General features: G+C 39.3%; 1 protein-coding gene across 1 annotated transcript in view; it reads right to left on the bottom strand.

The window, feature by feature from the left end:
• The window catches only part of dock1 (dedicator of cytokinesis 1), a 592,086-nt gene that overhangs the window by 277,616 nt on the left and 287,809 nt on the right, over nucleotides 1-26,661 (bottom strand). The window lies entirely within an intron of this gene.

The following is a 26,661-nucleotide window of genomic DNA, read 5'->3' as shown; positions in this document are numbered from 1 at the left end:
GCCCTCACCCATTCTTTCCCTCCCACAATACTGATTGGGTCCATGTTGCCCTCACTTTCCACCCACTGGCAGCCATATCCAAAGAATCATAAACTGCCATTTCCATTACTTCCAGCAGAATGCCACCCACCCGATACACATTCCCCTCCCTCCCTTTTCAGCCTTTTGCAGGAGCCTTTTCCTCTGGGACACCCTGGTCAACTTCCCCTCTATTCCCATTACCTCACCATAATGCCATGGCACGTTCCCATCCAATTGCAGATGTAATACCTCTCCATTTACTTTCTCTTTTCTCACTATTCAGGGCCCCAAAACATAGCTTCCAGGTGTAGCAGCAATTTACTTGCATTTAATTCAATCTTGTCTACTCTATTCAGTGCACACACATGGTTCCCTCTACACTGGGGAGACGAGATTTACATAGGATGACTGCTTTGCAGAACCCCAACGTTCTGTCCACCAATATGACCGCAAGTTTCTGACTGTTTGCCACTTCAACACACTACTGTGTTCCCTGGCTAACATTTCTGTGACAGGCTACAACAGTGTTCCATTGAGACTCAGCACACGCTGAAAAAAAAGTATCTCATTTTCTGCTTGGGAACCCTGCAGCCCTTAAGACTCAATATTAAGTTCAATAATTTTAGGGCCTGAGTGTTTTCTTCTAATCCCTTTATTGACCTCCACTACGAACCTCAGGCTTTTACCCGAAACATCATTTTCCCTGTTTCTCGGATGCTGCCTGACCTGCTGTGCTTTTCCAGCACCACTCTAATCTTGACTCTAATCGCCAGCATCTGCAGTACTCACTTCCGCCTTCATTATAACTAACCCATTTTTACCTACTAATGGTCTGGTTAGCAGCATTTCTTTTTCTCCAGTTCACCATTATCCATTCCTTTGTCTGCTCAACTGCTCTTCTCTCTCTCTCTCTCTCTCTCTCTCAGATTTCCAGGTCTACCTATTGAACATAGAACAATACAGCCCTCAATGTCGATCTGTAACTAATCTAAGGCCATCCCCCTACATTATCCCATTATCATCCGTATGCTTATCCAAGGACTGTTTAAGTCCTACTAATGTGGCTGAGTTAACTACATTGGCAGGTAGGGCATTCCACGCCCTTACCATTCTCTGAGTAAAGAACCTGCCTCTGACATCTGTCTCAAATCTATTACCCCTCAATTTGCAACTATGCCCCCTCGTACAAGCCAAAGTCTTCATCCTAGGAAAAAGACTCTCACTGTCTACCCTATCTAACCCTCTGATCATCTTGTATGTCTCTATTAAATCTCCTCTTAACCTTCTCCACTCCAATGAGAACAGACACAAGTCTCTCAGCCTTTCCTCATAAGACCTTCCCTCCAGATCAGGCAACATCCTGGCAAATCTTCTCTGCATCTTTTCCAATGCTTCCACACCCTTCCTGTAATGGGGTGACCAGAACTGTACACGATATTCTAAGTGAGGCCACACTAGCATTTTGTACATTGCAGCATGACATCACGGCTCCAGAACTCAATCTCTCTACCAATGAAACCTAACACACCGTATACCTTCTTAACAGCACTATCAACCAAGATGGCAACTAACAGGGATCAATGTACATGGACTCCAAGGTCCCTCTGCACATCCACATTACCATGAATCTTTCCATTGACCCAGTATTTTGGCTTCCTGTTATCCTTCCCAAAGTGAATCTTTACCTTTACCTGCATTGAACTCCATTTGTCACCTCTCAGCCCAATTCTGCAGTTTATCCAAGTCCCCCTGCAACCTGCAACATTCTTCCAAACTGTCCACCATTCCACCGACTTTAGTGTCATCTGCAAACTTACTAACCCATCCACCTATGCCTGCATCCAAGTCATTTATAAAAATGACAAACAGCAGTGGTCCCAAAACAGATCCTTTTGGCACACCACTAGTAACCAGACTCAAGCTTGAATATTTTCCATCAACCACCACTTGTTGCATTCATACAGAAAGACAGTTTCCAATGCAAACTGCTAGATTAGCCTTAATCCCATGCCTCTGCAGTTTCTCCAAAATTCTGGATTAGTGGTGCTGGAAGAGCACAGCAGTTCAGGCAGTATCTGAGGAGCAGTAAAATTGACGTTTTGGGCAAAAGCCCTTCATTAGGAACAAAGGCAGAGAGCCTGAAGCGTGGAGGGTGGGGGTGGGGAGAAAGTAGCATAGAGTACAATTGGTGAGTGGGGGAGGGGATGAAGGTGATAGGTTGGGGGTGGGGGGAGTGTGGAGTGGATAGGTGGTAAAGAAGATAGGCAGGTTCGACAAGTCATGGGGACAGTGCTAAGCTGGAAGTTTGGAACTAGTGTGAGGTGGGGGAAGGGGAAATGAGGAAACTGTTGAAGTCCACATTGATGCCCTGGGGTTGAAGTGATCAGAGGTGGAAGATGAGGCGTTCTTCCTCCAGGCGTCTGGTGGTGAGGGAGCGGCGGTGAAGGAGGCCCAGGACCTCCATGTCCTCAGCAGAGTGGGAGGGGGAGTTGAAATGTTGGGCACAGGGCGGTGGAGTTAATTGGTGCGGGTGTCCCAGAGATGTTCCCTAAAGCGCTCTGCTAGGCGGCGTCCAGTCTCCCCAATGTAGAGGAGACTGCATCAGGAGCAACGGATACAATAAATGATATTGGTGGATGTGCAGGTAAAACTTTGATGGATGTGGAAGGCTCCTTTAGGGCCTTGGATGGAGGTGAGGTAGGAGGTGTGGCCGCAAGTTTTGCAGTTCCTGCAGTGGCAGGGGAAGATGCCAGGATGGGAGAGTGGGTTGTAGGGGAGTGTGGACCTGACCAGGTAGTCACGGAGGGAACAGTCTTTGCGGAAGGCAGAAAGGGGTGGGGAGAGAAATATATCCCTGGTGGTGGGGTGTTTTTGGAGGTGGTGGAAATGTCGACGGATGATTTGGTTTATGCGAAGGTTGGTAGGGTGGAAGGTGAGCACCAGGGGCGTTCTGTCCTTGTTACGGCGGAGGTGCGGGATGTGGATGAGATGCGTTGGAGGGCATCTTTCACCACGTGGGAAGGGAAATTGCGGTCTCTAAAGAAGGAGGCCATCTGGTGTGTTCTGTGGTGGAACTGGTCCTCCTGAGAGCAGTTACGGCAGAGGCGGAGGAATTGGGAATACGGGATGGCATTTTTGCAAGAGGTAGGGTGGGAAGAGGTGTAATCCAGGTAGCTGTGGGAGTCGATGGGTTTGTAAAAAACGTCAGTGTCAAGTCGGTCGTCATTAATGGAGATGGAGGTGTCCAGGAAGGGGAGGGAGGTGTCAGAGATGGTCCAGGTAAATTTAAGGTCAGGGTGGATTGTGTTGGTGAAGTTGATGAATTGCTCAACCTCCTTGCGGGAGCATGAGATTGAGCCAATGCAGTCATCAATGTAGCGGAGGAAGAGGTGGGGAGTGGTGCCCACCGGTGTAATTACGGAAGATCGACTGTTCTACGTAGCCAACAAAGAGACAGGCATAGCTGGGGCCCATAGTGTGCCCATGGCTACCCCTGTGGTCTGGAGGAAGTGGGAGGATTCGAAGGAGAAATTGTTAAGGGTGAGGACCAGTTCGGCCAAATGAATGAGTGTGTCGGTGGAAGGGTACTGTTGGGGATGTTGGGAGAGGAAAAAAGGGAGGGCTTGGAGACCCTGGTCATGGCGGATGGAGGTGTAGAGGGATTAGATATCCATGGTGAAGATGAGGCGTTGGGGGTCAGGGAAACCAAAGTCTTGGAGGAGATGGAGGGCGGGGGTGGTGTCTTGAACATAGGTGGGGAGTTCCTGGACTAGGACAGTGTCGAGGTAGGTAGAGATGGGTTCAGTGGGGTAGGAGCATGCTGCCCCACATAATTCTTTCCAAAACTTTTCCTTCAACAGATGTAAGGCTCACTGGTCTATAATTACCTGGCTCATCACTACTGCCCTTCTTGAACAAGGGCACAACATTTGCAATTCTCCAGTCCTCTTTTACTAAACCTGTAAACAATGATGATTCAAAGATCAAGGCCAAGGCTCCATCATCTCCTCCCTAGCTTCCCAGAGAATCCTCAGACAAATCCCACCTGGCCCATGGGACCTATCTACTTTCACACCTTCTAGAATTGATAACATCTCCTCTTTACTAACCTCAATCCTTCTTAGTCTAATAGACCATATCTCAATCTTCTCCTCTACAGTATTCTCCTTTCCCTGAGTGAAAACAGATGAGAAATATTCGTTTAGCACCTCTCCGATCTCCACAGGGTCCGCACACAACTTCCCACTTCTGTCTTTGACAGGCCCTATTCCTACCCTTGTCATCCTTTTATTCCTTATATACCTATAGAAAGCTTTAGGATTCGCTTTTATTCTACCTGCTAAAGACTGCTTATGTCCCCTCCTTGCTCTTCTTAACTCTGTCTTTAAATGCTTCCTAGTGAATCTGTAACTATCCATCACCTCATCTGAACCATCTCGTCTCAACATTACATAAGCCTCCCTCTTCCGCTTAACAAGATCCAATTTCCTTAGTAAACCAAGGTTCCCTCACCTTATCACTTTCTCCCTGCCTGACAGGGGCATACCTACCAAGGACACAATATCTGTTCCTTAAACCAGCTGCCATTTTGATCATCCCCATCCTCTCCATTTTGCTACCCCATTCTATGTCTCCTAAGCCTTGTCTAAGCGCATTATAATTGCCCTTCCCCCATCTATAACTCTTGCCCTGTGGCATGTACCTATCCCTTTCCATCATTAAACTAAACGGTAACCATCATTTTCTCCAGTCTACCACTCTGTCTTCAGCATGTAAACCATCTTTCCAATCTACAATCAGTTCTGAAGAAGGGTCAGTGAACCCAAAACGTTGACTCTGCTTTTTCTCCACAGATACTGCCAGACCTGCTGAGTTTCTCCAACAATTTATGGGTTTCAGGTTTCTATAAAAGTAGGTACTAGATTGACAAAGATAAATGAGGGAGGAGAGTTGGCCAATGAGAAGAAGAACTTAGAGAACCAATTCTTACCTATTATTGAGCAGTTTTATCTGCAGCTGTGCAATAACACTTTGAACTCTTAACTATAACATGGCCTTAAATGATTTATCAGTTCACAATTACAGCTACAATATTCTCGTTAATTGAGGATGACTGTACTTCTTCATTAACTAAGATACTAAACAGAAGGTATTTGATGTCAGTAAAGGAATAGGGCTTAACGAAACGGTTTCCCTCCCTTCCCATCAACTGATAACCTGTAAGATACTTTTCAATGTGATTTTGAAATATTTTCAGATTATCTGTGACCAGTACATTAAATCTCCCTATTATCATTCTACTCCATTTTCACTGTTGTCAAATTTCAAAAGAAAAAGATGCTAATTTTCTTTTCATTACTATCATTCAGCATGCTTTAGGCAATAATGCATGTGCTTTGTATCTCAATTTTCTGAGCATTACCATCACAGCATCACCGAAATATAATCATTGTCTTCCTCATCTAACAACATGAAAATTCTGTAGGGTACAGATTAACATCAAATTTCTTCTTTGATCTGAATGTGTATCCTGTATTTATTTCCTATTTGCCCTAACACAAATGCTAACTTATTTCATGAATAACGGCTATATTTCTATATTTCAATCATGGCTATCATAGAATTTTCTATTCTCCAAACTGGTCATTTTCTCCAGTTGATTTAATGTTAATTTCCCTATTTTTTACAATAAACATCACAATGTGATATTCATTTATTCACAAGTAAGGGGTGTGGTATTATGCCAAAGATATTTGCTGTATGATTCACAGCTAGTCACTTCCACCAATTGTATACACATTAAGGTCGGTAAAAATTAAGTTTATAATCTCAGCTCAGTGATCTCACTAGAAAACTGCATGTGTAAATGTCAAGTAAAGATGAAGCCAGATTCAGTTTGATACCATACAACTGATTATTTGGCAAATGCTTGCTGTCAAGGTTCACGAGTGAACAACAATCACTGGGTTGAGATAGCATGAGGGCAGTGATACCCTAGGACCAAAACCAGGTTGCAGATGTTACTACTGGAGTGTTGTTAATTATTAATCAGAAACAAAACTAAAATTGGTGAATAGCTAGTGAGTGTTTATATAGTTTAGGGGCAAGTATTTAAGTTTACTTTTGCTAAGTTGAGAAAGTTGTTTAAGAAATAGAGGTATGCATAACCATCTCAGCCTTGTGTCTTGTTAGAATTTAGGTGGCAGAGAAAATAAAGACTAGAAAGTAGACAGGAAAGGAATTTGACAGTACTTAATGGAATACGCTTCAATGCATGGAGCCCAAGTGAAGAAGGAAAATAAGCTGAGGACCCTAAAATATATTTTTGTAACAATTGACAAAACCTGGGCTAAAGAGGACAGGAATGGAAGGTTTATATTTCTGGTTGTGGGGTATTCAGAAAAGAAAATATAAAACAAGGGTTGTGATTTTGGGAAATAACTGGAATAGTAAATAAAGGGAAGATATGCTGGATGGATTAACAAATGAGTCCAACTGGGTTGAACTGAAGAACAAAATGAGAGCATCTGCACTAAATCTAAAAGGACAAAGATACTATGGCTCAGGAGTAAAGATTTCTCAAATAAGGAAAGGCCAATTTTACAGAGTTGAAATCTCACAAGCAAAAAAGTGAACAGGAAACAGGTACTTCAAGTTAAATCAGTGGCACAGCAAATCTGGCATTCATGATAGGGACAGTGTGGGTTTAAAGAAATTATATCTCACAATGAAAAAAAATGAGATACACAAATCCACAGTAGTTAAATAGGATAAGACAATAAAACAGAAGCTCATGCCATGTACTGAGATATCACTATAGAAAATACAAGATTAATGAGATAAAAAGCATGAAGACACACAAAAAAGGACTTTTCGAAGATTGCTTCAAATCATCCAAGATTACTGCAGTACCTTTCTTTTGAGTCCCCATTATTATTACGTATACACTTTGTGCTTCAGTAGTTACAGTATGGAAACATATAACCTACTGCCAGAAGTGACTTTTTACCTTCGTTATTTCTTACCTCTACCCAAACTGCTGCTAAATCTTTATCTTCTGATCTTTGATAATTTCTCACAACTGTGCTAATGTCATTCTTAATTAACAGTCAACAACATCTTCTCACAGCATCTGAAATGTCAAAGAGCCTTGAATATTTTGGTTGTGTTGCAACCACATTTTTGAAATGGCTACCAGGCTATATGTATTTTTTCCTACTTGAACTATCAATTCATCCATTTTGTTCCAAATATTGCATGCATTTAGATAAAGCCTATTGATGTTTTTAATCATTCTTACAAACCTATGCTCTATCTTTGGCCCAGGTTTAAGTATATACATTCGGTCCCTCTGTCACACTTTGGAAATCTTTACCCATGGTACAACCCTGATCTGAAAACCATTTGCCCCACAATAACTTTTGAGCCACACATTCAAATGTCTAATTTTATTTGGACAATGCCAATTTACTTGTAGTTTTAGTACTCCAGAGTTTGGTACCTTGTGATTCTTTCTTTTAATTTAGTGCTTATTTGTTTATAATTCCTCAGCCGAACTTGTTTCCTCGTCACATCTACATCACTGATATCCACAGAATCCATGACAATGGATTTCCCCTGCCATCATGAATTCCTCTCCAGTCTATAGCAGGTTCTCAAACTCTGGCACAGTGAAGGCTCTCAGTTTCATTTATGTTTATATTCTGTCCCCTACTACCACTATGTTTCTACTTATTTTCCCATTTGAATTGTTCCTGAATTACACTACAATGGTCAGTTCTCTCATCCATCTTGCAGTCTCCATTTCCAGCAATAAAAATGACAAGAACCTTAAAATGGTTGGATAATTGCAAAAAGGCTGAAACATCAATCATTGTACCTGTCTCTATTTCATACAGTCTGTCCAAATGCATTGTCTTCATCCTGCTTTTACTCTTCAAAAAAACTTCCTGACCCTTTATGTAAATCAAATTAGAAGACCCTAGACTAAGGAAAACAATGTCCAAGCTACCTATCTGCTTCTGTGACGCACTGTAGTATCCAAAGAAAATGCTGAGCAATTCTCTATTATTAATCAACCTGTTTGGATGTGTTATGACAGACCTCTGCAGCGACCACAACCCAGGATATGATGTGAAACCAGATCTTATGGTGCAGAAATAGGGAAACCACCACTGCAACACAAGACTCTAAAACTGAACAGGTAACTTGGGCTACAAGTAACATCACGACAAGGTTTGACTTATATGCAAACTCAGGGCTTCATGCAAACCCTTCTATGAGAAAATGCTGAAATGAGTATTATATCCCAATGAGCCAGAGAACAACAGATTAATCACCATTTAAACTGACACAATTATTCAATAACAATCAGCACTTTATTTTAAGGAAAGATTTGTCTGTTTAATTTGATTATTTTTTTTGAAGAGGTAAAAAGAATGGAGACAATGCATTTTGTACAGGCTACATGAATTTAAGGAAGGGCTTTTATGTGATTGGTTGATCCTGACCATCTCACATAATCAGAAAACTAAAAGCTATGATCCAAGAGGAAGTAGCAAATTGGAGGCATAATTGGCTCAAATGGCAAGAAGGTTGAAGCATTGTTTGAAACTGGAGTGTCCTGTCTTTTGATGTTCTACAAGGTTCAGTATCTAGGTTTTCTCTTGTGATTAATGTCAATAATTTTGAACTTTGAGTAAAGGACATTAAGAAGTTTGCAGATAATACAAGTACTGATCATTTGATTGATGGCGAAGAAGAAAGCTGTAAGTCACAGGATGGTATCAGTGAATAGGAAAGGGTCAAATTGAATTCAATCCATAGAAATGGGAGATAACATATTTGGGGTGAGCAAAACACCAAGGGAATTCACAACAGCTAGTATAATACAAAGAAATTTAGAAGAACAAATTTTTGGAATGAAAGTTCACAGATCCCTGAAGATAGCAGGACATATATTTGAGGTGGCATATATTTATTAGTTGTAAGTAGAGATTGCATATATCGTATTAATACTTTCAACAGAATGGAGAGAAGTCAGAAGATTTAATTGCAATGTATAGAATTAGAAAAATTAGATGTGGTGGAGTAAGGTCCACGACCATGGGGAACAGAGTAAATAGTAGCATCCCGACAGTGTGGAAAGAGACTGTTCGGCCCACTGAGTTTACACCCAATGCCCCGAAGACCATCCTATTTAAGACCCAGATCCCTACTCAATTCTCAGAACCCTGCATTTACTGTGGTTAATTCACTTAATCTGCACATCTTTGAACTGTGAGAAGAAACCAGAGCACCCAGAGGAAATCCATGCAGACATAGGGAGAATGTGACAACTCCACAGTCAGTCAAGGCTGGAATTGAACCTGGGTCCTTTGCGCCGTGAGGCAGCAGTGTTAACTATTGTTAATAGAAGGGTTAGAAAAGAGTGGAGAAAAATTCTTTTCAGTCAGTGGCTTGTAGAAGTTTAGAACTCCAACCTACAAAAATTGAAATCGTGATCATATTTAAAAAGTACGTGTGCGTACATTTGACGCCATAACCTATCAGGAGCTGCAAAATGGGATGAGGCTAGACAGCTCTTTCATGTCAAATTCTCAATAGGCCAAATAGCCATTTTTGTGCTGTAAATGACTACAATTCTAAAAGAATGTGATAATCATGGCTAAAAGATGCTTGGATACTGTTCACTCCTCCAGCTTATTCAGGATGTTTCGCAGCCATCCCAAGTGAATGCAGATTATCATCTCACTGCAATCTGATAATCACACAACAGCTACTTTCAAAACTCTGCAATATAAATATGAATTCTTATGGACAGGCTTTCAACAGAACCAATAATATTAGTTTATTCTTCAGTATACATCCAGAATGATTATTGACCAATATGAGTATTTATAACTAAGATTAAATTATGACATATGGAAGGGATACACCTTTAAAATTCCTCTGGGAGTTACACAGAGGAAATTAGTATTCATAAAAGTCATAAACACATCCTGCTTTTAGACTCCCCACAAATGTAACGAGATGAAAATGTCCATTCAGTGACTAAATAAAGAAAATTAAAGATTGACATATTTAGATAAACTTAATGACTAGTTTGCCATTTAGATTTTATGAGTAAACATATTTTGAGCAAGGTGCAGGAGGGCAAATCTATTTGTCTCAATAGTAATGCATGTATCTAAAGCAATTACACTAAAAAATTAAAACAATTGAGGAAAGACCAATCTTATAAAATAAAATTGATTAACTTCAATTTTGAAGATGTTATTTATGAAAATCAAATCCGTTATTACCTTCAAATCCCTGCCACCCATTTTTTAAGGCACAACAATTTCTCCATTCAGGAGTTCTGTCAACAAATGGATCAATAAACCTAATCAAAAGCCATTTCTAGCTTGTAAAAGTCCAATGACATGAGCAATCATTTCGGAATGTAAGACTGCAATAAAAGTTCTCACACTAGTTCAGCTGTTTTGAAAATGTCGATGAACTCCTCTTTAAGCTTCACAAATCAGGAAGCAAATCTCTAACAATCAGAAGTGAAAATTCTGCTGACATTGCTCAAAACACATACTGTGTAAGCATCATTACAGCAGGTTGTTTGGCTGGAGTAAATTATTTAGTACTTCAAGGTAGACACTGTGGAATTTTTTACTTCTATTTTACTGTTAGAAAATACATTCACATGGGAAACACTGAACATTTCTGCAAAGGCCAAACAATAATGAAATTCATGATTCCAGCAGAGCACAAATCAATGAAACACAGATTATTAAGATAAAGTAGAGTAATATGCACATACAGTGACCAAAGGTTTAAATAGATTGGGGCAGAATTTATGTGGGAGTGCAAGCAGGATGTGGTTACATCCACCCAGCTGACTATTTTACAGCTGTCGATTCATATCCAGATTCTGCAGTTTTGTTAATATACTTAAAAATGCAACAATGAGCAAAAGCATTGTTCTGATCCCAGCTGGCAATACTCGACAAATCAAATTCCAGGGTGAAGCTTCACTTGGTAGGCCTTAAAATTTATTTTGGTGATTTTGTTACAGTAGTGGTCAACCACGGACTATATTCACAAGAGGCTATCAATATATTTTAAAAGAGTGAATATAAGTTTATTCAATTAAAAAAAAACTTATAAACATCTTACTTTAGACAACAAAAATAAATACTCAATCATTTTTCCCTAGCGATGACGTTTACAGACATTCAGCTCAAGGGAGGTACCATTTAGTGTCACAGAGCTGTACCACATGGAAATAGACCCTTCAGTCGAACTCATCCACGCCTATTAGTTATTCTAAATTGATATAGTCCCATTTGCCTGCATTTGGCCCATATCCCTCTAAACTCTTCCTATTCATATACCCATCCAGATGTCTTTTAAATGTTGTAATTGTACCAGCCTCCACCACTTCCTCTGGCAGCTCATTCCACACAAACACCATCTTCTGTTGCCCCTTAGGTCCTTTTTAAATCCTTCCCCTCTAAGCCTTGTAGTCCTGGGCCTTGACTGTTCACCCCATCCATGCCCTCATGATTTGATAAACTTCCATAAGGTCACCCTTCAGCCTTCAATGCTCCAGGGAAAATAGCCACAATCTATTATGCACTTCCCTATAGCTTAAACCCTTCAAGCCTGGCAACATCCTTTTAAATCTTTTCTGAATTTTTTAAAGGTTCACAACATCTTTTCTATAGCAGTGAGACTGGAATTGAATGTAGTATTCCAAAAGTGGCCTAACTAATGTCCTGTTTCATCGCAACATGACCTCCCAACTCCTATACTCAATTCAATGACCAATAAAGGCAAGAATATTGAAAGCCTTCTTCATTACCCTATCTACCTGCAACTCTACTTTCAAAGAACTATCAACCTGCACTCCAAGTCTCTTTGTTCAGCAACACTGTCCAGGATCTTACCATTAAGTGTATAAGTTGTGCTCTGATTTACCTTTAACAAAACCTCACATTTACTTAAACTAACTCCACCTGCCTCTCCTCAGCCCATCAGTCCATCTGATCATGGTCCTGTTGCACTCTGAGATGACCTTCATCGTTGTCCACTACACCACCAGTTTTGGTGTTATCTGCAAACATACTAACTATACTCCTATGTTCATATCCAAATCATTTATATAAATGACAAAAACCAGTGGCCCCTGCACCGATCCTTGTAGCACACCACTGGTCACAGGACTCCTGTCTGAAAAACAACTCTGTCTCCGACCTTCAAGCCAGTTCTGTATCTAAATGGTTAGGTCTCCATGTATTCCATGTGATCTAACCCTGCTAACCAGCTTACCATGAGGAACCTTGTCAAACGCCTTACTGAAGTCCATACAGATCACACCCACTGGTCTGCATTTATCAATCCTCTTTGTTACTTCTTCAAAAAAACTCAAGCAAGTTCATGAGATATGATTTCCCACACACAAAACCATGTTTACTATCCCTGATCAGTTCTTGCCTTTCCAAATGCATCTAAGTCCTGTCCCTCAGGATTCCCGACAACAACTTGCCCATCACTGATGTCAGGCTCACCAGTCTGTAGTTCGCTGGTTTTTCCTTACCATTTTTCTTAAATGGTGGCACCACATACGCCAACCTCCAGTCTTCTGGCACCTCACCTGTGGCTATTAATGATACAAATATCTCAGCAAAGGGCCCAGCAATCACTTCCCTAGCTTCCCACAAAGTTCGAGGTACACCTGATCAGGTCCTGGGGATTTATCCAACTTGACTCATTTTAAGACGTCGAGCACCATCTCCTCTGTAATATAGACATTTTCAAGAAATTGCTATTTGTTTACCCAAGTTTTCTAGCTTCCATATCTTCCTCCACAGTAAACACTGATGCAAAATTCTTGTTTAGTATCTCCCCATCTTATCTGGTTCCACACATTCAATTCTTCCCTCTAAATTTTCTTACTCAGCTGACAGCGTTGTAAGTAGTGTTCTTTTGGCAAATTTCTGTGTTCCTACATGTGATCGCACCAAGTAGCTTTTCTAGCTATTTAGCCTAAGTCATGAGAAGTATTAGAAATGCTGTTTTGACATAATGCTAAAAAGTTGAGTTTTATTTTGAAAAGTCACCTTCACAGATCGAAAAACCAAAACCCATTTACATCCAATTTAGAACCCAAGTTCCCAAATAACAAGAATACAATTATAAAGCTTCATTGCAAATGTAGAAACCATTGTGAACTGAGGGACATGCGTGACTCACTGAATCTTCTCAAAGTAAAATAAATGTGTGTTTTACATGGTCTGAGAATGTCCTAGCTGACCTTACATTTAGGTATTTTGAAGTGCATTCTTTGTTGTTGTATGTTATAATCTCTGTAGCAACTAATAACTATTAAAGGAATGCTTTTTATTAAAGGAACTATTAAAGAATTGCAAATACTCTTCAGTGTTAAGTCCATTCTGAACTACACCTTCCTACTAAAACATTGTTTTACAGAGAAAATTAAAATCATAATTTATGGAAAGACCATGTCTAAAGTTAACAGTTCTAAAGAACCGTTATAGCTAATGAGCTTGTTAGAACCGAGACATGCATAATTGTCAAGATATTACATAAAAAAGCAGTAAGTTTAACAGTCATGACAGGTTCTGAAGGATACAAATACATAGAATGAATCAGATTCTGGCTTGAGATCCCAAACATTATCTTGAAAAGACCAGCTAAATATATAAAAGCTGATACACTATCTTCATGTTAAAGCACAAATCCAATGAAGAATTTTTGAATTACACTACATTATAACATAGAAATTAATAAGACTTCATATTTCCCTCATTTCACGATAATAACAAAAATATATTGATTGTAAGATTGCATATGATCATGAAAATGTAACAGTGCAGTCTTTTTGTCACACTTGTGTAGAATACAGCAGTTATTGCAGGTACAGCAGCTTGTTGCCAGCAGTTACTTGCAGCTATCATACTTGTAATCATACTGATTAGCAACCACCTTGAACATTCATTTTTCAGGAGATAAGAAGTAAGTTAACAAGACTCTTAACTCAAACAATTTATTTCAGCCACTAGTTTACCATGTAGCTTTCGCTTCATGACACTACTAGAAAATTGGGCATTGATGTGATTGTGGAAGCTTCCTCACAGTAACTTATCACCTTTGAATCATATTACTGGTATCTTCTGTGATTTTCTCACAAATGCAGAATTTATCACAGTTCAGCAAAATTTGCAAAGAATCATGGAACTATACTCACTCCAAGTTAACACCAGAAGTCATACTCTACACATGTGTTTCGCATACCAAACTGCATAACTTCATATGTTTCCACATTATACTCTATCTGCCATTTTCCTGCCTACTCTGAGCCTGTCCAATCCTCCTGAATGTGCTTTACATCTTCCTCACAGCAAATATTCTTGTTTGGCTCTGCATTATCCGCAAAATTGTAAATAGTACATTTGGTCCTCACATCCAAATAATCGATTTATATTGTGAACAGCTGGGGCCCAAATTCTGATCCCTGTAATACCAATTAGTCATAGCTTGCCAATGTGAGGATTATCAATTTATCCCTACTATCAGCCTTCTGTCTGTTAGCCAATCCTCAATTCATGTCAGTATATTACCTCCGATCTCGTGTATTTTTGTTTTGCTAACGAAACTCCTGTAGGGGACATAATCAAAAACCTCCTCAAAGTCCAATTAAACGATGACCACTGATTTGTCTTGATGAAGGAGCTGCGCACTGAAAGCTTGTGATTTCAAATAAACCTGTTGGATTACAATCTGCTGTTGTGCGATTTCTGACTTAGTCCACCCCAGTCCAACACTGGCACCTCCACATCAAGTTAACACCAAGAAAAAAAAAGAGGTTGAAAAATTCTCAGCAGCTCAACTGAATAGTAAGGAATATTTTTAGATTATGATCCTCTGAGAATGAGAATGAATTTTAAAATGGAGCACATTAAGTGAATTGAATTATCTTCACTCATGAAATGTGTTACACATTTCAGTTTTCCATTTTGCAATGAGTATTTATCATAAGTTAAATCTATAAAGCCTTTCAGATTTTGCAGTATCCACAATGTTCTAATACATGCCAGTTATTACCACGTTCCCACTTTGTTTCTTGAGTCGCCAGTGAGGAACCACTGAGTGTAAGGGAATGAGTTTAGGACTTGGGAATAAATCACACTGCAGAATAAATTTTCTCCCCACCTGGCTGTGCTGCACCGAACCTTAGGCAGCTTATATGGCTGACAATAGGTGGCCAAAATGGTAAAGATGCCGTTTCTGTAAAACTAACATGAGCAACTAAAAAGAAAAGGTAATGGATCCAATACAAGTTTTTGTAAGGTAGTTTGATATCCCAATATTCCCTGCATAAAATGATCCGAAATTCTTCTTTTCCAGTTTTCGTGATTATAAAGTTATACCCTCCTGTTAGCAACTCATCAATGGTAAGATTTTCTTTGCTCGACCAAAAATCTCAAAACAGCTCCATTACGTCCACTTTATCTTCACTGTTTAATAAAGGTACTACAAAGTTAAAACCTCATCATTGTTCTGTTAATGAATCACTTTATCTCTTCTCCAAAACCTTATTCTTCTTGAGGTTGGGTATCTATAAACAAAAAAAAATGCTTTAACTGCAGCCTAAATAACAATTTGTAGAGATGTATGTTTATCTGTGGCATTTACATCCTGGATTCCCATTTATAGCAATCAGGATATCTTCCTTTACTCATATCCCCTCTCAATTAATCCTCCAACTTTCAGGATATATATGACTAAAGCTTGAAAAATCTTTCCAGTGCTTGGTTTTAGTCTATGCCTCTTATTCTTTCTCTTAAGACGCATCACTTCACATTTCATCACAGAACTTTTCTGACATCTGCCCAATCTACTAATATTTCTCTATTTCCATAACACTGTTTATAGCAATCCTCAAAATTAACCAGATATCACATCATTGCGAGTGATCTTTCTGTGCTCTATAAATTTCGATATGCTTGCTTATACCAGAGTTCACACATATATATTCATAATAATTTTTGCAAGATTGTCCTCAAATGTGTTGGGAGATGAAATACTGTTGCTACATCTGGCAAAATATTAATTCATGCTCATTAACAGCAAAAATCTTAATTACGTGACATTTTGTTTACCTTAATGTCAGCACTTCAATAAATTTCAGTATGAGTATATTTTGAAATGATTTGTTTTTAGTTTGTAATAAGACACAGTACGAGTGCATTATTACAGATCCTTTCTGTAAATGGTTTAGCCTTTACAAGGAATTTGTAAAAGTCCCTCATCGTGAAACTGTACACTAACTGTATAATAAATTTAAGCACATGAGTCCTCTTGGAATCCAATAAATTCCAGCTGTGCTTGCAGTGATTACACAATCCAATTTATCATAATCAATAAAACAAATATGCTTATAATAGGCTGCAAGTACTGTACTTTGCCACTTTCATAAATATAACAGGTTTAGTTTAAATCACATAAAGCAATGATGGTTTTACAGATTTCTAACAGTTCTCATTACTGTAATAATTGAGATGTAGTGTTCTATTCACTGTCATTAACATAAAGTGTGCGCGTTTTGGACACAGATGGACTTGCTTTTTATTCAGCTAAGCAATTAAATAAGCTGGCTTCCACATTCATTCATAGAACCACTGAAAAATGCAAGTACAAAATACAAAAATCTACACAGTTGTTAACAAATCAAGTTCCTGGTTATCACAACTGCCTCACAGCATCTGGAAGCCAAGTTCGATTCCAGCCTTGGGTGACTGTCTTTGCATGTCCTCTCAGTGTCTGTGCAGATTTTCGGCAGATTCTCCAGTTTCCTCCCATTGTCCAAAGATGTACAGGACTGGCCATGCTAAACTGCCCCGTATTTCCAGAGATGTGCAGGCTAGGTGCATTAGCCATGGTAAATGCAGGGCTACAGAGAACTGGTAGTGGTAGTAGGGTATGGGTGGGATGCTCTTTGAAGTGTAGAGTTGATGGGCCAAATGATCTCTTGCTGCACTTTAGGCATTCTACAATTCTATGATGATGAGTTGGAACGGATGCATAAATGTCTACTGAGTCTAAGCAAAGACAGATGCATATCAGGAATAAAAAGTAAAAGGAATTAAACTAAGGAGACAGAATAGAATGGAAAATGAGAGTAAATTTTTTTGTCTAAATGCAATCAGAAAGGGCCATGTATGTGAAAGAACATAAACATACTGTCATGAATTGGAAAATGTCTCTTTGCATTCATGAGTTCCAACATGCTAAGTCTCTGGTCTCCTATTACTTTGTAGGAAGATATCGAGTTGTGATCCAGCGTCAAAAGAGGAAGTCTGAAAGAGTGAAATGCTTTTGAATGTGAAATGAATAATATCTTTATGAATACTTTTAGGTTTTTTAAGTCATGATTTGACTGGATTTATTATTCTCACATGTTCCAAGTGTGGGTCTCATTGCAATTGTGAAGCCTATTTCTTGGCACTCAACTTTTAATATTATTATGCAAATTAACAGATGTAATAAATATAAATTACTTGAACTCTTTAGTTCAAATATTTTGTTTCTCAGCTTCACCAACGCAGGCTAATTATCCATGTTTGCAGAACGTGAAACTTTAGACTTCAAGATTTATTGCCTCTAATTTCAGCCTCACATCTGCTACTCCAGCATTACAACAGACCAGCTTAGAATCGGCTTTTATGAGTGTTCAACTAAGTTCTGCAGCCGCTCTCTAGAAACCATTATAATGTAGTGAGAGTTAAGAGTATAATATGATTTACTTAATATACTTTGGTATTATGTGAAAGCTACTCCTGGAAAATTGAATCTAAAACAATAGTTTAAATATTATCATTTCCAACTAATATTTTCCCAGTAGCAACATTTTATAAAACATTCAATATCTCACCTTAGTGCTAGACAGGTCAACTCCACTCTCTTTCAGTACCACACTAGTTTAGATGTACAAAGCCTATAAATCTTGATGTTGGATACTATTCACAGTTCAGGTAGAAGCAATATGAAAATCTCTTAGAACACATTTCTATTTTAATGAAATGCCATTGGCAGTACTCATTTTTCTATTATAAGCTTGGAATGAGTTTTTATGCATATGCAATCTGAATACAGTGCACTTCAAAGTGATTCACTAAACTTTTTTGCCAAAACCCTTGGGTAAAGAGATGTACGTTCAGCAAGAAGTGAAGGACTTCAAGGGAGTCCCAAACAATTGAAAGAACATATTTTCAAAAGTATTTTTGATAAAAATAAGTTGTTTTGGAAATATTTCTAGGACAGAGATACTGGACCTAATTTTAAATCTATGCAAGTGGACCTGTTTTAGGGTGAATTAAAATTCAAGTGTGATTAACAATGCAATTGAGTCAGCATTTAAATCTAATTCAAGTAGCTTTAATATTGCCAGAATCCTTTTCTAAAAATACTGGCGGAGCATAGAAAAAGGGATGGCCACTACTTTTGGTGGGAATGTGGTAAAATGGGAGAAGATGGTCAGATGCCTCAATAGGTAGGTGTCCTCTGTCCCCTGCAGACTGTTACTGGGCTATGAGTCAAAGAGTTGAATGTTCTTCTGACAAAACATATAACTGTTGGACATTATCTTAGATACAGCAAATGTTCAAATTCCATAAGTAGGTGGTGATCACATGCCCAATTGGGCATACCAGACAGCATACCAACACCGTGAGGCTCTCGCTCTCCTTGAAATTCATCTCTATTCCTAAAATCTAACTTGCACTTCCTAAAATGGAGGTGCACTGTTACAAGAATAGGTGAAGGCAGTCATACAAAAAGTAACACTGCCTTGGAAGCCCTGAAGAATGACAAAAAATGGGAGATAGCCTGGAGGCCTAGGTGGAAAAGACAGTGATAGCTTGTACTACCAAGGAGACAGAAGGTCCTCTAGACACATCCATAAAAGACACTGACACATCCATAAAAGACACAGATAAGAATGGAAGCCAATGCCAGGAGTCAAATTACAAGAATTCTCCCTTCAGTACTGTAAGACGTTCAATAGCATGAATGATCAAGATTAGTGAACGTTCTGTCATCTGCTCCATTAGCTTCACACATTGTTTAATGCACCACAATGTACTAACCAATAATCAATCAGAACTCACAGCTAACATCCATTTGCGTCACTGCTGCATGCCTCAAACTCACATCTTGAACATACTGTCAGTTCTTTGACCACACCACCAAAACAAATTGTACAAAACTGACCACCACGTTCTTTCATTCAGGATACTGGTACTGCCAGTAGGACCTAACTGGAAGGCATAGGCAAGGCTACTGGTTTAAACAGAGCTGAAAATGTGTTGCTGGAAAAGCGCAGCAGGTCAGGCAGCATCCAGGGAACAGGAGAATCGACGTTTCATGTATCATGTTGCTATGACAACAAACATATACCTACAAGATTCACTCTCCATTGTCACACAACAACTATATATTGAAGAAGTGGAATTCCTTTTGATTGTGGTATGAGCCAGAGTTGACATGTGGCACTTGCAAAGCTAAATGTATGCAGTCAATTACACATCGCTCTGTTAGGAAATTCAGAATCCTTGTATTCACTGTAACTCAATCTCTCTGGCATGGGAAAATGAAATACAAATATCGCTCATTACGCAGAGAGCCTTAATGACACATCTTACAGATCAGTGGACAGCAAATTAAGAGACATTGCAAATAACTCCTAAATCCAACTAAACATTAAAGTTTTTCACCATCACTGATAATATGACCCTTCTCCTACAGTATGGATCCCATTTTGGCTGCAGAAGTTCAAACATTACATTGAGGGTGTCCTTAATGATTAGTAGACATTTTGCACACCATTTCTCACAGGAGTTAAGGCAGGAGACCTCACCACCTTTTGGTGATGTGCCTGAAAGCATTCTGTTTCGCTTACTTCCCCTTCTTGCCATGCTCTGTGGTGACCTTAGTTCATTGTCCTAATCACGCTGTATTCCAAGAGAAATGCCTACTAGTACATATATATTTGGAACAGCTTGTTTTAGCAACTCGGAACGCAGCAAAATTTCTTTAGCATCTGCTACACTCTTCCCTGTAGACCCTTGAAGTGTTGCACAACTACAGAAAAAAATCAAAAACTTGAATTGCAGGCACAATCAGAATAAATCAACAAACATCTAACTAGAGAATACTCATTTAAAAAAAAATGTTGGTGGGTGCATTAAGCTTTAAATTGACATAGATGGTGTGAAATCTGAGGCTTGTTCTGTACACACTGACACCACCCTCAACAATGTGATGACCACTGTGATTTGTCTGACTAATGTGTGGCACGGAGTGGGTACCCTTCACAGCTTCAAGGGCATTCACAGCACCTATAAAATGGGTGCACATGATCACAATTTCTCACTTGAACTCAAATTATCTGTCTGGTTCAGTTGTGGAAGTCAGCACCAGAAAAAACTATGATATTTCCATTTGGACTGCATCATTTTATAAACTGACATGCATATTACTGAAATCCACACAGATGGCGAGATTTACTGTTTCAAAACATACATCCATCAACTAACTAAATTATATAAAACGAAAAATTATTCGGACATTTTAATGTAGTTGGAGATGCAAATACAATGCAATTGATCAGAAGAACACTTCAAGGTCTTGTAAATGAAAAGGAAAGATACTATAATTCATTGGTTACATTCAGAAATCCAATGAAGCTATTAATTAATCATCTTATACTTTTGTCTTTCAAAAATAAGTAATAACAATGCTAAGATGGCTAACCCAGAAATACATTTGGTCATATGTGTCAAACGTATATCTGATTCTGGGGCAAAATGTGCCACACAAAAGATCAGAGAAGATCCTGAGAAGACTTGACAGGATGAATGGTGAAATGATGCTTCTACTTGTAGAAATCAAGAGCTAGGGGACAGAGCTTAAATATAAGGAGTCTCCTACTTACAAACATACCAGTTAGGAGGAATAGGCACTTCAGCCCTCAAGCCATCTCCAGCAATAAATAAGGTAATGTGTAATCTGATTATGCCACAATTACATCGATCTCCAAATCCTCTCCCTTACTCATGAAGAATCAATCTACATCTGCCTTCAAAATATTCAAATATTTTGACTTGGGATGAAGAGTGTTCCAAAGACGTTCAATACACTGTGAGAAAAATCTTTTCCTCAGCCATGTCTAAAATAAATGGAGCCTTATTAGGAAACCATAAACTAAAGATCTAAATACTCACAAGAGGAAACATTCATTTCCAGATCCACCCTGTATAATGTCTCATGACAACTTGTTTCAACCAAATGAACTCTTACCCTTTTACATTATAGCAAATACAAGAATAGCTTTGTCAAACTTTCCTCATAAGATAGCCTTCTCTGATCTACTTCCAACATATTTGTATCCTTTCTTAAATAAGGAGAAAAGTACTGTACACTGAATGCCAGGCATGCTCTCATCAATACATTACATAATTGAATTATGCACTCTCAACGTGTGCAGGCAATAAATGAAATGGCATTTTTTAAATGGTTTGTTGTACTTGTGTCTTTTGTGCTTCATGCACAACCCCACTCAGAGCCATTGAATATCAAAATATTCAGTCTCTCACGAATTATGTAACTTGCTTTTTAAAATCTTCTGCTCAGTAAATTTGATTATTCCACATTCTTGAACATTATACAGTCGGCTCTGATATAACGCGACAGTTCTGTTCTTGTACGATCTCACGCTATAAGAAAATTATCAAGGCTTGCATTGATATTGAACAGCATTACCATGGTTGACTTTCCATGATCAATACCCTGCGGTTACTACTGATCAGAACTGAACTGCAACAGCTACACAAATATTGTGGCTACAGGAGTAAGAAAAAGGCTAGAAATGTTGCAGTGAATAATTCATACCCTGTCACCTCAATTCCCGTCCACTATTTACAAGGCACGTGTCAAAGTGTTATGGAACACTCTCTATTTATCTAGGTGAGTGCAGCGCCAACCACAGTGAAGAAGTTTGAACCAAGTGGCAGTAATGTGTACCATCTACATGAGGCAGTATATAAAATCATCAAGAATCTCTCTGGCAGAACCTTCTAAATCTGTGACCTCTTCCACCCAGAAGGAAAATACAGCAGATGTTTGGGAATACTATCAGCTCCAAGTTCCCCTTCAAGTCATTCATCATCCTGTCTTGAAAATATATCATTGTTCTTTCACTGTCATCAAATCAAAATCCTGGAACTCCCTTCCTAATTTCATTGAGAGTGGCCCTGTCCCCTAAGAATTATGGTGGTTCAAGAAAGCAACTCAGCATTTCTTTTTTCAGGTCATGTAGAGATGGGTAATAAGTAACGGCCAAGCCAGCACTCTGCACATCCCACATAAAACAGAAAAATAAATTGTTACTCAATATCACAGGACTAATATTATACTCATCACTATTTTCTAATGAACTGCACACACTGTCATCACAAATCTATTCATTAAAGTTACTTTTTCTTTGTTAAATTCTACTCATTAAGCTGAAATGCAACCAGATGCTGATTTAATAAAAAGGATTGCACTTAGATGTTATTTGCAATGATACTGGATGTCCCAAATTGCTTTACAGCCAACAGCCTAAGGAACCAATTTCCAGATCACTGAAAGTTGGGCATACAATCCTAGATATGCACCAAGTCCATGTATAAATCCAGACATATTGATCTCTGTTAAGTTTCAACTTCTGACGGTCAATTCCTCTGCTTCCCGGGATCCTCCACAATTTTCTTCTGTGGTTTTTAACTATCTGCTTATCACCTCATCTGCTCGAAAGGAAGAACAACAGGATGATTTAGATGGGCAGAAAAATGACAAATGCAAACTAACCCTGAAAAATGTGAGATGCTGCATCTTGGAGGGACCAACAAAGCAAGGTACTCCATAATGAATAGTGAAGCCTAGGAAATACAGAGGAACCTTCGTGTGCATGTCTACAGATCCTTGAAGGCAACAGGACATGTGGATAAGATAATGATGAAGGAGTGAGAATTATTTGCCTTTATTAGTTGACGTATTGAATACATGAGCAGGGAGATCATGATGGAGCTATGTAAGATGTCAGGCCATAGCCGGAGTATTGTGTGCAGTATGCTTGCCACACTGTAGGATGCGACTACAGTAGAAAGGGTGCAGAAAAGACGCACAGGATAATACTCGGACTGGAGTATTTCAGCTGCAAACAGAGAATAAATAGGCTGAAGTTGTTTACCTAAGAACACACAAGGTTGAGGAGGTTCTGATTGATGTGTTTACAATTCTGAGTGGCATAGATATGATAGATAAGAAGAAACTGCATGGTAAACTGGCAGTAAGGTTAGATCACATGGAATCAGGGAGAGCTAGCCAACTGGATACAAAATTAGCTTGACAGTAGAAGACAGAAGGTAGTGGTAGAGGGTTGTTGTTCAGACTGGAGACAAGGATGGGTGCTGGATCCTCTGTTATTTGTCATTTACATAAACTATTTGGATGAGAATATAGAAGGCAAGGTTAGTGAGTTTGTAGATGACACCAAAATTGGAAGTATAGTGGACAGTGAAGAAGGTTATCAAAGCGTAAAACTGGATCTTGATAACTTGTCCAACGGCGGAGGAATGGCAAATGGAGATTAATTCAGTTAAGAGGTGTTACATTTTGGTAAGGCAAACCAGGGCAGGACTTATACAGCTAATGGTAGGGCCCTGGGGAGTGTGTTATCAAACAGAGAACCTCGGGATGCGGGCACACAGATCTTTGAGTGTGGCGTCATGGAAAGACAGGATAATGAAGGTGGCATTTGGCACGCTTGTCTTCATCGGTCAGAATGCTGAGTACATGAGTTGGGGTGTCATGTTACAGCCATACAAGATATTGGTAAGAGACATTTGGAGTACAGTTTTGGTCATCCTGCTGTAGGAAAGATGACTATCACATTATAAATCTTTTCTCTTAGGAGAGGGAACAATAACAAGGAAACATAGATTAAAGGTATAGGGCAGGAGATTTAGAGGGGATTTAAGGAAGAATATTTTTCATCTAGAGGGTTGTATGTATCTGGAACTCACAGCCCATAAGGGTATAAAGACAGAACCCATTGAAGAAGTACTTGGACGATCTCTTTCAGCACCATAGCATACGAGATTACAAGCCAAGTGGTGGAAAATGGGTCGAGAGTAGATAGGTACGTGATGATTGTTGTCTCTTTCCATGTTATAAAAACTATAAAGAATGCAAAAAAGATTTATAAAGTTGCCACCGAGACTAAAAGGTATAAGTTATAGGAGAGGCTGGATAGGCTGGGACTATATTTCCTGCAGCATCAGAGGCTGAGGGGTGACCATATAGAGATTTATAAAATCATGAGGGGCATAGATAAGGTGAATAGTCGAGGTCCTTTCTCTGGGTACGGGAGTCCAAAACTAGACGGCATAGGTTTATGGTGAGAGGGGAAAGATTTACAAGGGATGTAAAGGGCAAGTTTTTCACACAGAGGATGGAGTATGTGCTTATGGAATGAGCTGCCAGAGGAAGTCATAGAGGCTGGTACAATTACAACATTAAAAAGACTTTAGGACAGGTACATGAATTCAAAAGATTTAGAGGGATATGGGCCAAATGCAGGAAAATGTGACTAGTTCAGCTAGGAAACCTGCTTACCATGGATGAGTTGGGTCGACGGACCTGGTTTCATAGTGTATGACTATCACTCTACAAATCTTTCCCCTTACTAGAGGGATCAAAAACTAGGGAACATAGATTTTAAGGTATAGGGCAGGAGATTTAGAGGGGATTTATGGAATAATTTTTTCATCTAAAGGGTTGGAGGTATCTTGAACTCACTACCTGAAACAGTATAGAAACAGGACCCATTGTAACACTGAAGAACTGCTTAGATGATTTCTTTCAGTACCATAGCATATGAGGTTATGAGCTACGTGCTGGAAAAGCTACGTCGAGGGTAGATAGGTGCATGATAACTGGTGCGGGCATGATGAGCTGAAGACTCTCTTTCCATACTATAAAACACTATGACTCTAATTTGAGAACTCGGTGCATTTCCAGCTGAAAACAAAGCCATTAATGATAGAGGCATTAAAATCCAGAATGCTCAAGAGGCTGTGTTGGGCAGGTGCTAATATCTCAGGAGTCTAGAACTGGAGAAGATCATAAAAAAAGAGAAGTCAATTGCAAACGAGAATGAGAATTTTAATATCAAGGCACTGTTTAACCAGGAGCCAATTAGGTCAGTGAACAGAATGCTGATGGGTGAAAAGGATTTGAGAGCGAGGAGACGTTTTGGATAACCTCAGGTTTACGAAGGGTACAGTTAATTAACAGCCATTCATTTATGTAATTATTCAATAAAATGTGCATTTTGAATTAATCAAGGCTCATTATCATAACTAAATTATTCAATAAATGTACAGATTCTTCACAAAATAAATAACTCCGAATTACAGAAATTCAACTTACAAAAATAGAATATAGCCTATGAAACCCAGTTAACTTGATAACAAGCAGAACTTTAAATTGGTTTTGTGAAGATACCTAAATAAGAACTGCATAAATTTGATATTTTTGAAGAGACATCATGAAAGAAAACAGTCACAAAAGCTGGCTGGTACCAAACTATCTGCAATTCATATTTCAGTATCATAGCTATCTCACACACTGCTTTGCTTTAATATTTAAAAGTGATATTCTTTGAATGGCATTGTTTGCAATAAAACAACCCAGAGTCCAAGTGTATCCATTTAGTGACATTTTTTAAAATGAAAAAGTGAGACTTTTGTTTCCACAGCAGAGAGCGGCGCGAGCTGGGTGGAAGTGAAGTTGGAGCGCAGAGCTAGTCGGGAAGGTAAGTGATTGATATTTAAGAACTTACCTCGACGCCAACGGTCTTTTCACAGCAGGGAGCGGCCCGAGCTGGGCGGAAGTGAAGTTGGAGCGCAGAGCTAGTCGGGAAGGTAAGTGATTGATATTTGAGTGGGTGTGTTCTAGACCCCAGGCCCTACATAGGGCCTCCCTCCCATCCTCCTCCTCTAAACTAACTTTAAAGTCCACAGGTAAGCTACTCAGTGTTCTTGTTTTGGAGACGAAGTGTAGAGTAATGGCAGCGCAGGCAGTGGAATGTTCCTCCTGCAGGATGTTTGAGGTAGGGGTGACCACCGATACTCCTGCCGACTTCATCTACAGGAAATGCAGTCAGATCCTGCTCCTCACAGAACGAGTTAGGGAACTGGAACTGGAGTTGGATGAACTGAGGATTATTCAAGAGGCTGAGAGGGTGATAGATAGAAGCTACAGGGACATAGTTACGCCAGAGAACAGAGGTAGCTGGGTAACAGTTAGAGGTGGAAGGGGAGGAAGCAGGCAGTGCAGGGATCCCCTGTGGTCATTCCCCTCAACAATAAGTATACCGCTTTGGATACTGTTGGGGGGGACGGCCTAGCAGGGGTAAGCTGCAGTGACCGGGTCTCTGGTACGAGGTCCAGCTCTGAGGCTCAGAAGGGAAAGGGGGAGAGGAGGAGAGTGCTTGTTATAGGAGACTCTTTAGTTAGA

Source organism: Chiloscyllium plagiosum, unplaced genomic scaffold (assembly GCF_037043375.1).
Source record: "Chiloscyllium plagiosum isolate Xiang-an unplaced genomic scaffold, Cpla_swu_hap1 HiC_scaffold_22, whole genome shotgun sequence".
In the NCBI taxonomy this organism is placed as follows: Eukaryota; Metazoa; Chordata; class Chondrichthyes; order Orectolobiformes; family Hemiscylliidae; genus Chiloscyllium; species Chiloscyllium plagiosum.
The sequence above is the reverse complement of the archived record's forward strand: the minus strand, read 5'-3'. Positions and strand labels throughout refer to the sequence as shown.